Source organism: Panthera leo, chromosome A2, assembly GCF_018350215.1.
Source record: "Panthera leo isolate Ple1 chromosome A2, P.leo_Ple1_pat1.1, whole genome shotgun sequence".
Taxonomy (NCBI): Eukaryota; Metazoa; Chordata; class Mammalia; order Carnivora; family Felidae; genus Panthera; species Panthera leo.
In genome coordinates, this window is record NC_056680.1 from 135,945,600 (window position 1) to 135,962,187 (window position 16,588).

At 34.1% G+C, this 16,588-nt stretch overlaps 1 long non-coding RNA gene across 4 annotated transcripts; it reads right to left on the reverse strand.

Annotated features, from left to right (window-relative positions):
* Positions 1 to 1,128: 1,128 nt before the first annotated feature.
* Positions 1,129 to 15,010, reverse strand: LOC122213536. Of its 4 annotated transcripts, none has more exons than XR_006199572.1 (5): positions 14,745 to 15,010; positions 7,011 to 7,051; positions 6,380 to 6,447; positions 2,255 to 2,409; positions 1,129 to 1,322 (listed from the first exon to the last, which is right to left on the reverse strand). It is a non-coding gene; the product is annotated as an uncharacterized LOC122213536 (long non-coding RNA). The 4 variants fall into 4 exon arrangements; XR_006199571.1 differs by having other exon boundaries at positions 6,380 to 6,499; XR_006199573.1 differs by lacking the exon at positions 7,011 to 7,051.
* Between the last annotated feature and the right edge of the window lie 1,578 nt (positions 15,011 to 16,588).

The window sequence follows — 16,588 nt, forward strand, 5'->3', positions numbered from 1 at the left end:
TGGAGCCTACTGCAGATTTTGTATTTGTGTCTCTCTCTGCCCCTCCCCTGCTCGCTCTCATATTCTCTCTCTCTTTCTCTTTCTCTCAGAAATAAACATTTAAAAAATTAAAATAGATTTGGAATGATATGTGGAGAAAAATGTCTGAGAAATTTGACTCTATCAACATTATCTAGGTGAAAGTAAGCAAGACTAAAGTTCAATAAGCTCCAAATAGCAGTTACAGTGATTAACTGCACCAATGCCTAAGCAACTTGTCAAATTCTTCCTTCATAGTATTTTTCTCTGACTCTCCCTACCCCAAGGATCTCCTTTTAAACATAAAATGGATATTTCCACCTTTACCTCAGCCCATGACAACACTCTAGATATAACCACTTTAAATTATTTCATGTGAGTCCTTCTAATTATTTTTATGAATTTTTCTCATGGTTAATCTTTTGATTAGTTTATTTTTAGTGTCTTGCTTCAGTATCTAAATAAAAAGACATCATTTATGCTCACCTATCATGTGAGTCTCATGAAAACAACTAATTTTGAGAAGCAGAAAATTGTAATTCTTCTCATGCACAAAGAAGGATCACTAATGCTGGTGGGCAGTGGAATATCATCCACAATTAGATCATTTTTTTTGTTTTTTGCTAACTTTTCTTAGTTTATTCGATGACCATGGAATGATCTTCCTATCATTCTGCTTTAACCATGCATACCCAGCCATTAATTAAAAACTTAATATTAGAAAATTAATATAAACTTTAAAAAAAGAAATAAAGATACATTAAACAATAATAGTACTCCAATATTCTGACATTGAAAACATAATTTTATTTTCCTAAAAATTAAATTCCAAATATGCTCTTAATCCCCTTCATGTATTTCTCCCATCTCTCCACCTACCTTCCTCTGGTAACCATCTATCTGTTTTCTATAGTTAGAAAATAAACTAACAAAAACTAGAATATTAAAACCTATTTTTGCTCAGTGTCATAAAAGCAACACATAGGACTAACAAAAATCTGTAAATAACAAAGACTTTTTCCCATTAGATATTTATGAACTTTGAAAGTGATTCCATTACAGGCAATTAATTCAGGAAGCTTAAACATAGTTTCATGAAAATGTGTTTAATTAATCTTGATCACTGTATTGTTTTCTTTTCAGATGATAGACAATATAGCAAAATCTTATAATGTCTTTTAGTCAGATTTCAAGTAGACAAAGAACAGGGATACTGAGGTAAGCTGAAGAGTTACATGGTTGGATTATGTTTTAGCAGCATCACTTTGGCTTCTTTCTGGAGAGCAAACTGAAGAATCACAATTCTGGGAGGGTAGAGATATGTAATGAGTTATTGTAGTAATAAAAGGGAGAAATGATAATGAGTTGAACAAGAATGGTGTTCGCATTAGAAAATAACCAAATTCTAGGCAGACATTGAAATTTGATTCATAAAGATTTTCAGACGGATTTGGATGAGACGTTCAGAGAAGCCAATAATTTTCTAAGGTGTCTATTCCAATAAGAAGAATGGATTTCCATTTATTCTTATTGGTTAGAATGAAATAATACATTTAGAAGAAGAGATTCAGGAGTAGGTGGCCATTACAGAGTTAGCTAGCAATGGAGTTCTGAGAGTAGTAAAGATAAAAAAAGACACATTGAGAGGCACCAGCATAAAAACGACATTTTATCTAGAGGGTAATGAAGAAGAAGAAAATTTATAGGAAAATATCCTGAGAAGAAGATGCATTTGTAAGTCAGGAAGATGATGAGGAAACAAAAAAGAAATATTATCAAGAGAATGTTGTATACAACTTTAATCTTAATCCTCGAAGAATTGATACATGTGGAATGCTCCTACCCCACTCTTTAATATTGATTTCTAATTGAACCAGTTCTTTAGTAAAAAAAGGAGAAATAAATTAATACTAAAATTTTTTTTGACGTTTATTCATTTTTGAAAGACAGAGAGACACGGTGCAAGCAAGGGAGGGGCAGAGAGAGAGGGAGACACAGAATTCGATGCAGTTTCCAGGCTCTGAGCTGTCAGCACAGAGCCCGATGTGGGGCTCAAACCCACAAACTGTGAGATCATGACCTGAGCTGAAGTCAGACACTTAACTGACTGAGCCACCCAGGCGCCCCTAAATTAATATTTTATACATCTGTGTCAGTTGTAGATTTTATCCCCAGTTCTCAGTGAGTGCATTAATCTCTGAACATATTTTGGATTTTAACTCCTCCTTTCACTTACCTTTCTCTGTTTTCTTTTTCCTTCCAACAACCAAAGTAGTATCTAGATGAAGAAAATGTTTAGGTTCTGAGACATTCATTGAGCAGAAAGAAACACCACCACAACACTCATAACTTGTATCTTGATTTTTGCACCAAAACTATGTCTTCTCTGACCTTAATAATAAAATACATGTTAAATAAACAATTATAAGCAAGTATTTCTCATGCATGTATTTCAGTGTACATTAATAGGCATAATTCAGTGAGAATTTGTCTAAATATTCTGAATAATTTTAGTCAAATTCCAATATTTTATTGCAATATAGATAAGACCAAAATTACACAACTATTAAGATCATGACTTCAATTTTCAATGTAATTTTGAATGCATAAATACAGCTGTGATATAAAACAGATTTCATATCTGAGCGTAATTGATATGAAAATTATGTAATGTTCATTTTATACTCACATGATCAAATTTATGTCCATTTTGATGACAAAGGATTTTATTAATTTAATGATGACTTTAGATTCTACAACTTAATGGGCCTGTTTGAGAAAGTTCAAAAAGAACTATTTTGAAGGGGTTCTCTAAGAGAATATTGTCAAATTTTAACATTACAGTGAAGATTACTTTTTAGTCTAAAACATTTTAATCAGTTTTAAAAGCTTCTTTAAATCTTCAAAACATTCCATAAAATCTGAAGTTGTTGAAACGTTGAGATAAATTGCTTATCAGTTTGAAAGCAGGTGCCTGAATTACTGAGGACTAGAAAATACAAATTAAGTACAAATGTTAACTGCTCTATAAACCTGAATGTTTGGAGAAGTGGTTATACACACTCTTGTTATTGTCAAACCTGAAAAGTAAATCTAAAATGGAAATTTATACAGATTTTCTTTTAAGTCTTGGGGTGTGTGTGTGTGTGTGTGTGTGTGTGTGTGTGTGTGCGCGTGCGCTTGCGAGTATAATTTAAATGGTAGAATTTATTCTAATTGACCTGATCCTTCAATTTTAAATTGTCTAATATCTTAGGCTCTGTAATGACACAGAGGTCTATACAACTTTGTGCCTATGGTTAACACTGTATTATACACTTAGAAATTTGCTAAGAGGATAGATACCATATTAAGTGTTGTTATTCAAATAATAAAAATAATATTTGGAGTACTCTTGACAACAATTATCAGATACTATCCAAAGAGAACTGGAGATGATTGGTTTCTTACTGAGGATCTTAGGTTATAGAATTCCCCACTCACCTTGACCCAAGTCCATTGATTAGGGGAAAATATAAGACACAATTTAATTAAATGAAGTCATTGTTTTCTCCATTTTTAAAAATCTGAATATGTAAGCTTCATTGAAAGAGATTGCAGATTTATTTTGGTAAAATTCTTCAGGTTAAATATGTTATTTGGATATATACTTTCAGAAGTCACCTCTAACACTAATGTACATTATAATTTTATCTTCCTTCTCACCCTCTCATGTCTCGGATATCTGACTTAAACTTACCTCTATCTAAATGTTAACTACTGGGGCACCTGGGTGGCGCAGTCGGTTAAGCGTCCGACTTCAGCCAGGTCACGATCTCGCGGTCCGTGAGTTCGAGCCCCGCGTCAGGCTCTGGGCTGATGGCTCAGAGCCTGGAGCCTGTTTCCGATTCTGTGTCTCCCTCTCTCTCTGCCCCTCCCCCGTTCATGCTCTGTCTCTCTCTGTCCCAAAAATAAATAAAAAAATGTTGAAAAAAAAAAAAAAAAATTAAAAAAAAAATAAATGTTAACTACTAAGACTTCACTTGTATTTGTAGTACCTATTGTACAATAAGATTTTAGTTGCATAGAATAGAATATATTCTAAGCAAATGTATTTTTCCTAAAGTGTACCAACCACATAGAACAAGTATAGCCCAATTATTTTTGAAACATATATGTGTGTGTGTGTGTGTGTACACATAATTATATAAATGTGTAAATATAGCTATGGCTTTGTATATTCATATAATACACACACACACACACACACACACACACACACACACTTTTTATTCCCAGGGCAGCAGTAACTCTATCTTTTTATGGGTGAAAAGAGATGAAACATTCAAAGTCTTAAAACAAAGCCTGAATATAGAAAATGCATGATTAATATGTATAGAATATCATTACATTTATATTAACACTTAGACATTACATCACATTTTAGTTCATAGGTAAGAAATTTTATTTTTTTTATTTTTTTTTTTTATTTATTTTTTGTTTTTTTTTTTGTGTGTGTGTAAAATTTTTTTATTTTTTTTATTTTTTATTTTTTAATATATGAAATTTACTGTCAAATTGGTTTCCATACAACACCCAGTGCTCATCCCAAAAGGTGCCCTCCTCAATACCCATCACCCACCCTGCCCTCCCTCCCACCCCCCATCAACCCTCAGTTTGTTCTCAGTTTTTAACAGTCTCTTATGCTTTGGCTCTCTCCCACTCTAACCTCTTTTTTTTTTTTTTTTTTTTTTTTTTTTTCCTTCCCCTCCCCCATGGGTTTCTGTTATGTTTCTCAGGATCCACATAAGAGTGAAACCATATGGTATCTGTCTTTCTCTGTATGGCTTATTTCACTTAGCATCACACTCTCCAGTTCCATCCATGTTGCTACAAAAGGCCATATTTCATTTTTTCTCATTGCCACGTAGTATTCCATTGTGTATATAAACCACAATTTCTTTATCCATTCATCAGTTGATGGACATTTAGGCTCTTTCCATAATTTGGCTATTGTTGAGAGTGCCGCTATAAACATTGGGGTACAGGTGCCCCTATGCATCAGTATTCCTGTATCCCTTGGATAAATTCCTAGCAGTGCTATTGCTGGGTCATAGGGTAGGTCTATTTTTAATTTTCTGAGGAACCTCCACACTGCTTTCCAGAGCGGCTGCACCAATTTGCATTCCCACCAACAGTGCAAGAGGGTTCCTGTTTCTCCACATCCTCTCCAGCATCTATAGTCTCCTGATTTCTTCATTTTGGTCTATAGGCCTTTTTTGAAATTGCAGACTGGCTTACCAGATAGTATGTTTTTGTCACACCAGGTTTTCAAAAGTGGAGTCAATTTTTAATGAAAGAATAAGGTAGGTGTTTTGACTAAAAACTTTAAGATCTCCACCAGACATAATTTTCTCTATTTTATTAATTTACATTAAAACACAATAACAAAATAACTAATTACCCAGACTTTTTTCTATTAAGGGTTTTCCTTATACACATGAGATGATGTAGAATACTAGGGTTAAGAGAACGATTTGTTGTTAGTGTTATTTGTTGCCTAACAGTTTCCATTTCACATGAATATATATATATATATATATATATATATATATATATATATATATATTCATATATACTAAATATGTATTAAAATATATAATGCATCTGAACTTGTCCCATAATATATATTCATTGCTAGTTTTAGTATTATTACTATCATCATCATCATCATCATCATCATCATCATCATCCCACTTGGCATTTTGTTGACTCTTACTTATCAAAAAATGCGTAGAATATCTTAAGTTGGCCAGATTGGATTAAAAGATTCTCTATGTTACACTAAATGAAAGAAGGAATCAGCTTTCTGCAGAGGCTACCTCCAGCTCAGATATCTTGTGACCAAGGAGGAACCAGCCTTGGGATCAAATATGTCATATCTGTCATAAGGTGGCCCAGTGAAAATAGGGAAGGTACGTCAATTGTTGATGACAACGTTGAACTGCTTAAGTAACCAACGCCGGATTATCTGCCCCCTTTTCTGATGATTTTGTTATGTGGGATAATACCTTAATCTACTGTTTAAACTGTATAGTGTCAGAAATTATGATAATTACGTATAAAATCTTTCTGATACTGAGACTAAATTTAAATATTAGATTTTCTCTAAAAAGCTGCATGACCTTATGAAAATAATGATTTCTATTTGAGGCCTGGTTTACTCAACTGTAAAATTATTTGGTTTGACCATTCCAACACAAGATCATGTAATGTATTCTGTAGACACAATGATCAAATTTTGTTGATAAAAATCAGTATGCATAGTAGAGGCTTTTTGTGAACCACTTAAACAATTCATGATGCAAATTACAGATTTTACCTCTTCATTCCTCAGAATCCAATATATTATGCTCTTATAGTTCCCCAAATCTCTGATGGAGACTCCATCTGAAATGATTCAATTCTAGTTCTGTTAGCCATTTCTTTTTGGTTGAAATAACTGTAAATTAAGAAACCAGCAAACTCAAACACATGTTTCTCAGAATATCCCACCTCAATCTATAAAGCATTTGATGAGCCTACTGGATAAAAAAACTAAAGGAATCATGTTTTTCTTGATATCCAAGAACAGATGTGCATGATGGTTATCTAGGGTGAAATGTAACTATGGGTATCTATATATTACACCAGTCTTTTTTGTCCCCCCTCAAGCATTCTCAATTAGATTTTGGAGAGTTTTGTCCACAATCACAATGTCACCATCTGCTCTTTTACCCAGCTGTACCAAATTTTACTGAACTAAATGGAGCTTATATAATGGATTATGCATTGTAATTTATTTAATTTTGTAGTTTAAATCAAAAGGAGCAAGGGTAATGAACCTGCTACTTTCATTTTTTTTTCTTATAAAGATAATTCCGCTTTTCCAGTTTTACCAGATTCCCTTATTAGCTTTGCTGTAGATTGTGAGACAATCTGTTTTAGCATTTGTTTCTCTCTTCAAGACTTACATCTGTTGACCTTTGAAGACTCCATATTCTTTGAAAAGAATCTGCTCAAGGAAAAAAATTCATAATAAACTCACAAGATAGACTATTAGATATAAAACAACAAGCTCTATAAAATGTCAACTTCTCATAAGGACAACATACAGATAAAAATCTGCTTTTGACTCTGAGATTTACTCAGAGGCGGGAAAACCAAAAGGTCATATTATAACTCACATAACTGTTATATTTACCTAAAAGCTGTATTTTTCCCTTGGTATGTAATTAATTTGGTAATAATGATGGCGGTAATAACAAAACTTACATGTTCCCACGTTGCTGAGCAGAAAATATTTATAAGAAATCTTTTTAAGTAACAATTTTCCTTATAAAATTTTACTTAATCACGTGGAAAGGTAATCTATAAAGTTGAATATGAATTCCTAATATTTTGAGCCCTGCTTACATAGCCTTCCATTCTTATTTTTCTTCTATATTTTGATAACCTTTTCCCCATTAAACCTCAGGCTTTTCATGATTTAGAGATAAGACACAGTGCATTATCTCTTTGTTTCTCTTCTCTACCTACCAATTTTTTTTCTTAAATTTTATCTATTTTTAGAAGACCTCTTAACTACTCAAGTTGAATTTCTGATTTTGAATCTTCAGAATTTTTTGTTGTGGCTTAAAGAGACATTTTTAATTTAAAATTTATGTGTGTATGCACATCATATAAATACAATGACCATTCAGATTAGAGACTGTGTTATATGCATCTTTAAGTCACCTAAATCTTTGACTAATACCTGAATATATTTATAACCCAATTTTTAATGATGCTTGGAAATATCATTTTTCTACTCAAGTTCTGTTTCAGAAGAAACTCAGCTTATAGCGGAATTGACAGACTAGTCGGAGCTACCCAACATTCCAGGAAACAGATTTTACTCTTGGGTCTTTACCTTTGTGACCATGACTAAATCTATGTGCCATTAAATACACATCCATCAAAGTCAACCATTTGTCTTTTTCGGTATGAATGATGGAATTTGTGTAACACATGACTGCCTTTACATACTGCTCAGAATAACCGTAAGAAAGGTTGTTGGCTATGCTGTGCACAGAATCCTGAACTTTATGACCCTGGATCTCTGCAAACTCGAATGAACTTTCCACACCTGGGCCAAGTTAACCTTCCTAAAGCATGTTGCTCTCCAACTGCCTTATTGCCCACTATAGGATGGCAGCTTCTGAAAATCTTTAAAGAAAATAATAATAAATATTATTTTAGCACACATTTATCAAGTATGCCCTAGGTAACAAGCATTGTTCTAAATGCTTGAGGTTGATTATCTGATAAAATACTCATGAAAAATTAAAAGATAATTGTCTCTGTACTATTATGCCCATTTTATAGAAGATAAAAATCATAGTTATGGAGGCTAAGAAACATGCAAGATCACACTGTTGTTAGGAAGAAGATAGAATTTGCACCAAGCTGTCTCAGTAGTATGCAGGAAAACTAGTTCTTAATTTTGGTGGGTGGAGAGAGAGACACTGATTTGTAATGTTTGAGAATTTCTGTAGTGTAAATAAATATCCCTGCCATTTTCAATTTCAGACTACAAAATGATATCCTTGAACAAGGACATGAGAAGAGACATATGCACTGGCTCTTGAGAGTCTTAAAGGACTTCAAAAGTGAATTATGTTGATCTTTTTTTAGGTGTTAGTATTATTATTTTTAAAATTTATTTATTTAAATTAAAGTTAGTTAACATACAGTGTAGTATTGGTTTCAGGAGTAGAACCCAGTAATTCATCACTTACATATAACACCCAGTGTTCATCCCAACAAGTGCTCTCCTTGATGTCCATCACCCATTTAGCCCATCCCTTCACCCACCTTCCCTCCGGCAGCCTTCAATTTGTTCTCTATATTTAATAGTCTCATGTTTTGCTCCCTGTATTTTTATCTTATTTTTCTTATTTTATCTTATTTTTGCTTCTCTTCCCCTATTTCCATCTGTTGTGTTTCTTAAATTCCACATGAGTGAAATCATATGATACTTGTCTTTTTCTTCCTGACTTATTTCACTTAGCACAATACACTCTAGTTCTATCCACATTATTGCAAATGGCTAGATTTCATTCTTTTTGATCCCCAAGTAGTATTCCATTGTGGATGTGTGTGTGCATACACACACACACACACACCCATGCACATACACACATATACATATATATACATGTACATATATATATATACACACACACACATGCACACACACACACACACACACACATATACATACACACACCACATCGTTTTTATCCATTTGTCAATCGATGGACATTTGGGGTCTTTCTATTTTTGGCTATTGTTGATAGCAGTTCTATAAACATGTACTCCTTCAAATCAGCATTTTTGTATCCTTTGGAAAAATTGCTAGTAGTGCAATTGCTGGATCGTAGAGTAGTTCTATTTTTAATTTTTGAGGAACCTCCATACTATTTTCCAGAGTGGCTGCACTAGTTTGCATTCCCACCAACAGAGCAAAAGTTTCCCTTTCTCCTCAACCTTGCCAACATCTGTTGTTTCCTGAGTTGTTAATTTTAGCCATTCTGACGCACGTGAGGTAGTAATCCCATTGTGGTTTTGATTTATATTTCCCTGATGAGGATTGATATTGAGCATTTTTTCACATGTCTGTTGGCCCATCTGGGTGTCTTGTTTGGAAAAATGTCTACTCATGTCTTCTGCCCATTTCTTCACTGGATTATTTCTTTTCTGGGTGTTGAGTTTGATAAGTTCGTTATAGATTTTGGATACTAACCATTTATTAAATATGTCATTTGACAATATCTTCTTCCATTCCATAGGTTGCCTTTTAGTTTTGTTGATTGTTTCTTTTGCTCTGCAAAAGATTTTTATCTTGATGAGGTCCCAAGAGTTCAATTTTGATTTTGTTTCTCTTGCCTCCTGAGACATGCCTAGTATAAAGTTGCTGTGGCCGAGGTCAAAGAGGTTGCTGCTGTCACCTTCTCTAGGATTTTGATGGTTTCCTGTCACATTTAGATCTTTCATCCATTTGAATTTATTTTTGTGTATGGTATAAGAGAGACAGTCCAGTTTCATTCTTCTGTATGTTGTTTTCCAGTTCTCCCAGCACCATTTGCTGAAGAGACTGTATTTTTTCCATTGGATACTCTTTCCTGCTTTGTCGAAGATGAGTTACCCATACATTTATGTGTCCATTTGTGGGTTTCTATTCTGTTCCATTGCTGTATGTGTCTGTTTTTGTGACAGTACCACACTGTCTTGATGATTATAGCTTTTTAATACAGCTTAAAGTCAGGAATTGTGATGCCTGCAGTTTTGGTTTTCTTTTTCAGAATTACTTGGCTGTTTGGGGTCTTTTCTCATTCCATACAGATTTTAGGATTGTCTGTTCTAGCTCTGTGAATTTGCTGGTGTTATTTTGATAGGGATTGCATTGAATGCGTAGATTGCTTTGGGTAGTATAGACATTTTAGCAGTATTTGTTCTTCCAGTCCATGTGCATGGAATGTTTTTCCATTTCTTCATGTCTTTTTCAATTGCTTTCATAAGCTTTCTATAGTTTTCAGCACACAGATCTATTACCTCTTTAGTTGTGTTTATTCCTAGGTATCTCATGGTTTTTGGTGCAACTGTAAATGGGATCGATTTCTTGATTTCTCTGTATGCTGCTTAATTATTTTGATCTTCTAAGTAAATCTCATAATAACCCATCATGGAATCTTGCTTCTCTCCTTTTTTTCAGTTTAAATATTACTATTTTTATTGCTGGGAAGCAAGGATGATTCAACATATGCAAATCAATAAATGTGATAATACCACATTAGTAGAATGAAAGGTAAAAATCATATGATAATTTTAATAGGTACAGAAAAATCATTTGACAAGATATAACGGACTTTCATGATTAAAAACTCCTCAATATATTGGGTATGGAAGGAACTTATAATAACATAATAAAAGCTATACTATAATAACACAACCACAGCTAACATCATACTCATTGGTAAAAGGTTGAAAGCTTTTTCTCTAGGATCTGGAATAAGGCAGTGTACCCACTCACCACACTTATTCAAAAGGTACTGGATGGGATGCCTGGGTGGCTCAATTGGTTAAGCATCCAACTGTTAGTTTCAGCTCAAGTCATGATCCCACGGTTCATGGGTTCGAGCCCCACATGGGGCTCTGCACTGACAGTGGGGGCCTGCTTGGTATTCTCTCTCTCTCTCTCTCTCTCTCTGCCCCTCCCCGACTATCTCTCAAAATAAATAAATAAACTTTAAAAAGAAAAAAAATAGTACTGTAAATCTTAGCTAAAGCAGCCAAACAAGATGATGAAATAGAAGGAATCTAAATCAGAAAGGAAGGAGTAAAATTGTCATTTTTTGCAGGTGATATGATCTTATGTACAGAGAATACTAAAGACTAAACCAAAAAAATTATTGGAACTAGTGAAGAGATTAAGTAAAGTTGTGGGATAGAAAATCAACATACAGAAATCAGTTGTATTTCTACATCCTAAAAATAAATCATCTGAAAAAGAAATAAAACTATCTAATTTCACAATAGCATCAAAACACAAATATCAATACATTTATCCAAGGAAGTGAAAGATCTGTACAATGAAAGGTACAAGGTTTTTATAAAAGAAATTGAAGAAGATGCAAGTGAAAGGACACCTACATTCACAGGTTGGAAGAATTAATATTGTTAGCATGGATTCCCATACTATCCAAATCCATTTACATATTCAATTCAATCACTATCAAAATTGCAATGGCATTTTTTCAAAGAAATAAAAAATAAAAAATTTGTATGAAAACACAAAAAATGCTGAATAGTAGTCAAAGCAACTCTGAAAAAGGACAAAACCAGAGGAATCACACTTCCTAATCTGAAACCATACTACAAGCTGTAGTTATCAAGCAGTATGGTTTTGGCATAAAAATAGGAGCATAAAACAAAGAAACAGGGTTGAGAGCCCAGAAATAAACTCATGTATATACAGTCAACTACTATTTGATAAGGGAGCCAAGAATACTCAATGAAGAAAAGGTAGTCTTGAGAAGTGGTGCTGGGAAAATTGGATATTTACATGTGAAAGAATACTGAAAGTAATGATTCAGATTGCATTAAACTTTGTGGGCAGCAAAGAGAAACATGTGGCAAAGTTTGAAACCATGCAGGACCATTCATATCTTAATCGTTGTGAAGAAAGAAAAGAAACTATATTGGGATTTTTGAATTATGATTTAATCTGGTCTTGGCCATTTAAAAAAAAAGCCTTCTTATCAATAAAATACTTTTGCAAAGTTACTGTTTAATACTCACTAGTAGCATTTCTTATTGCCAATTATTTTAAGAATTATTTTTAGGGGCGCCTGGGTGGCTCAGTTGGTTAGGCGTCTGACTTCGGCTCGGGTCATGATCTCGTGGTCCGTAAGTTCGAGCCCCGCGTCGGGCTCTGTGCTGACAGCTCAGAGCTGGGAGCCTGTTTCAGATTCTGTGTCTCCCTCTCTCTCTGACCCTCCCCCGCTCATGGTCTGTCGCTCTCTATCTCAAAAATAAGTAAACGTTAAAAAAATTTTTTTAAAAAAGAAAAGAATTATTTTTAATTTATATTAATGCTCTAATATAATGTTTCCTTTAATGTTTTAAATAACTGTGAAGAATTAATTTTCTTTTCATGCTTCATTGAACAGCCAAGATATTTATAGGTTGTTCTTCACATCTTATATGTTTGTTAGAAAATAATAGAATTCACTGTGTCCAAGCTATTAAAGAGTGGATGCCTTAAAGTATTCAAATATAGACTCATCCTTCTCTGAAAGGTAAACAAGGGAGGTCGTTTAGGTGAAATTCTATTTGTAATCACTGTGAGAACATAATTAATTTCTTGATTCTGTCCCTTAAGAAGATAAATAGCCTCAATCATAAATATTGTGTTTTTCAAATTAAAATCATTTTATTCATGTACATATATAAATATAAATTCTTTCACTGTCATTTGCAAATGCATTAATCAAAATCTTTATGTGCTACAGGGCACTGCAAAGTAATAAGTCTGATGTATTTCTTATCAAGGTAAAGTTTTGCTAATGCACCTTTGAATGAAAAGCCTGCTTACTGCTTAGGTTCCTTTTATTTTATTTTATTTTATTTTATTTTATTTTATTTTTCTTTCCTTTTCTATTCTTTTTTTTAAATAATTTACTGTCAAATTGGCCAACATACAGTGTGTACACTGTGCTCTTGATTTTGGGGGTAGATTCCCGTGTTTCATCGCTTACATACAACACCCATTGCTCATCCCAAGAAGTTTCCTTCTTTAATGCCCATCGCCCATTTTTCCCTCTTCCCCACTCCCCATCAACCCTCTGTTCTCCGTATAAGTCTCTTAACGGTTTGCCTCCTTCCTTCTCTGTTGTAGGTTCCTTTTGCTTTAAATATGGTTTAGTGGAGTAAGTTTTAGACTACTTGGTTTAAACAAAATAAAATTTCTTACAAAGGTTATTGCATTTCGGAATTATATTTTGTTATATCTGGCTTTCTACTCCAACCACATAGTATTTGCATAGTTTCTAAATGCCTATCAATATGATATTGTCTTACTACAGTAAGATGTTACAAAGTTAAACAAAATAATCTACGGATGGCAAATAATCTGTCATGTGAGTCACTACTTCTCCTTCTTGTCCTGGTAGTGAATATTGTTAATCAATTAGCGTACTCCCCGAATGAACTGATGTGCCAGCTCTCATTCCTCATGTATACTGAAATCATTACAGTCCTACCAGTTGAAACTGTCTTTTGGGATGAAACCTACCTGCTATCTTTGAGGTGGTCTACAGGAAAACATGTCTTTAAAAGTTAATTATAAGTGTATTGCAGATATATGTTAATTGTACTATGTGGTGCCATAAATATAAGAATGAATCACTTAAAAACTTGTATGAGTTTCAGTATTATGTCTGTAACAACGTCAGTTATATTCCAATATAATATCTTTAGTGATAGAGTATCCTTATAGGTCATATGCATACACATGAACATCATTCATATTATGTGTGAAGATTTGGAAATACTGGACTAAAGAAGACACTTGGAATAGGTTCTCCACTCAGAGGCAGGAACACCCCCTCCAGATGTGCACTGATTTGACAATAGAACATTTTAGCATTTATTGAACGGATGTCATATATCACACACTCTGGCAGGTGATGTCTCACAGAAATATTTTATTCAATACTTAGAAAATCTGAGGAGGTGAAATTGGTATCCTTATTTTATACATAAAAATATGCTTAAAGGGTAGACAAAATTATCAAACATTGCAAAGCTAAGAAAGCGGGTACAAGTTAAAAATTAGGCACTTTTGTTCTGTTTCTATATGTTCGTGTGCCATATATATATATATATATAAAACATCCAGAAACACGACATTGTTTGTGCTTTCAATCAACATGCACATATTGATGGATAAGTAACATGGAACTACTATGAAGGATTGTTCATTTAACTTATGTTTTTTGGCACTATTCCATTTGGGTCCTGGTTATCCAAGGTTGTGGGGGAATGCAGAAAGAATGGTTTATTCTAGTCTATCTTATGTAAATTAGTGTCTTAAATGACATTTACCCCACATCCACACCCATACACCCACACACCCACACACCCTACCACACACATCCCCTTACCTTTATGCCTAGCCAACCTTCCAGCTCTGATCTTGTTTATAGAATCACGTTGCTTACATGGTAAATAACAGATAAAGCAGTATGTCTCCTCAGATCATGGCTCTTTTGATATTGGCCTTTGAAACTACAGTAGCAATATAGGGTGGAAAACAAGGAGCTGAATGAACCAGTTGGAAAACGTTGTCTAAGGAAGAGTCAAGCTGAAGCTGTTTTAAGTAGGGGTGAGGATGTACACTGACAGCCCTTTTCAGTGTGTGTAAAAATGAAATAAAAAAATAAAAAAGGGACACCTGGATGGGTCATTTGGTTAACCATCTGACTCTTGGTTTTGACTCAGGTCGTGATCTCACAGTCAGTGAGTGTGAGCTCCACATCTGGCTCCACGCTGACAATGCAGAGCCTGCTTAGGATTCTCTCTCTCTCTCTCTCTCTCTCTCTGCCCCTCCCAGGATCATGTGCTCTGTCTGTGTCTCTCTCAAAATAAATAAATAAACTTAAAAAAATTAATAAAATCAATTAAAATTAAAAACTTCCTGAAATTTTTGTTCCACATATGTGATCTTGGTTTCTTCATTAGCCTCTATTTTAACTCCGCCTGTAATAAATAAGACCAGAATCATTTCATGTTCCCATTCCATGATCTCTGTGGTTCACAAAGTGTCAAGGAATGGGTACCAACCCCGGGAATTCCCTATTAAACTCTTTATTCTGCTATTCAGTCTTAACATAATACTACTGTTTTCTCTTTGCTTGATCACATTTTCTTTAAATATATATTTATTCTTTATAACAACATAAAAATATTTTATTGTTCCATATTCCATAAGTGCCATAATTTGCAAGGTCTATCTCAGGCTTCAGAGTCTAGATACCTTACATAGTCACATAGATGGTAATTCATCTGTCTATTCTTGTGCTCAACTCCCATTTTCATGGGCAGTCACTACCCTACAATGTATCTCAGTGTCTCTAGCTCAAAGGAATCAATCTATGACCCACTCCTCTTCAACTCTGTATTATGGTCTCTCACACAGTGGTGTTCCCTACATTAAATAACTCTAGTTTTTTTGGTGCTCACCTTTTTTGGTGATAATTTCATTAATATCTGTGTCTGACGCATAATAGATACTCATTAATGTTTGATGAATGGATTTTTTCTTAATGAAGTGTAATCTTAGTAATTCCAGAATGAAGAAATTGATCCTTAACTAGTTCAAAGTATATTTATTTGGTTCAAAATTACATATGCCATACGTAAATACTTATAATATTCTCATGATCCATAACAACCCTTTCCCCAAACTTGTATTGAACAAATCATAACAACAATCTTTAAGAAATCTCTCCTGTAGACTATAGATGCTGGAGAGGATGTGGAGAAACGGGAACCCTCTTGCACTGTTGGTGGGAATGCAAATTGGTGCAGCCGCTCTGGAAAGCAGTGTGGAGGTTCCTCAGAAAATTAAAAATAGACCTACCCTATGACCCAGCAATAGCACTGCTAGGAATTTACCCAAGGGATACAGGAGTACTGATGCATAGGGGCACTTGTACCCCAATGTTTATAGCAGCACTCTCAACAATAACCAAATTATGGAAAGAGCCTAAATGTCCATCAACTGATGAATGGATAAAGAAATTGTGGTTTATATACACAATGGAATACTACGTGGCAATGAGAAAAAATGAAATATGGCCTTTTGTAGCAACGTGGATGGAACTGGAGAGTGTGATGCTAAGTGAAATAAGCCATACAGAGAAAGACAGATACCATATGGTTTCACTCTTATGTGGATCCTGAGAAACGTAACAGAAACCCATGGGGGAGGGGAAGGAAAAAAAAA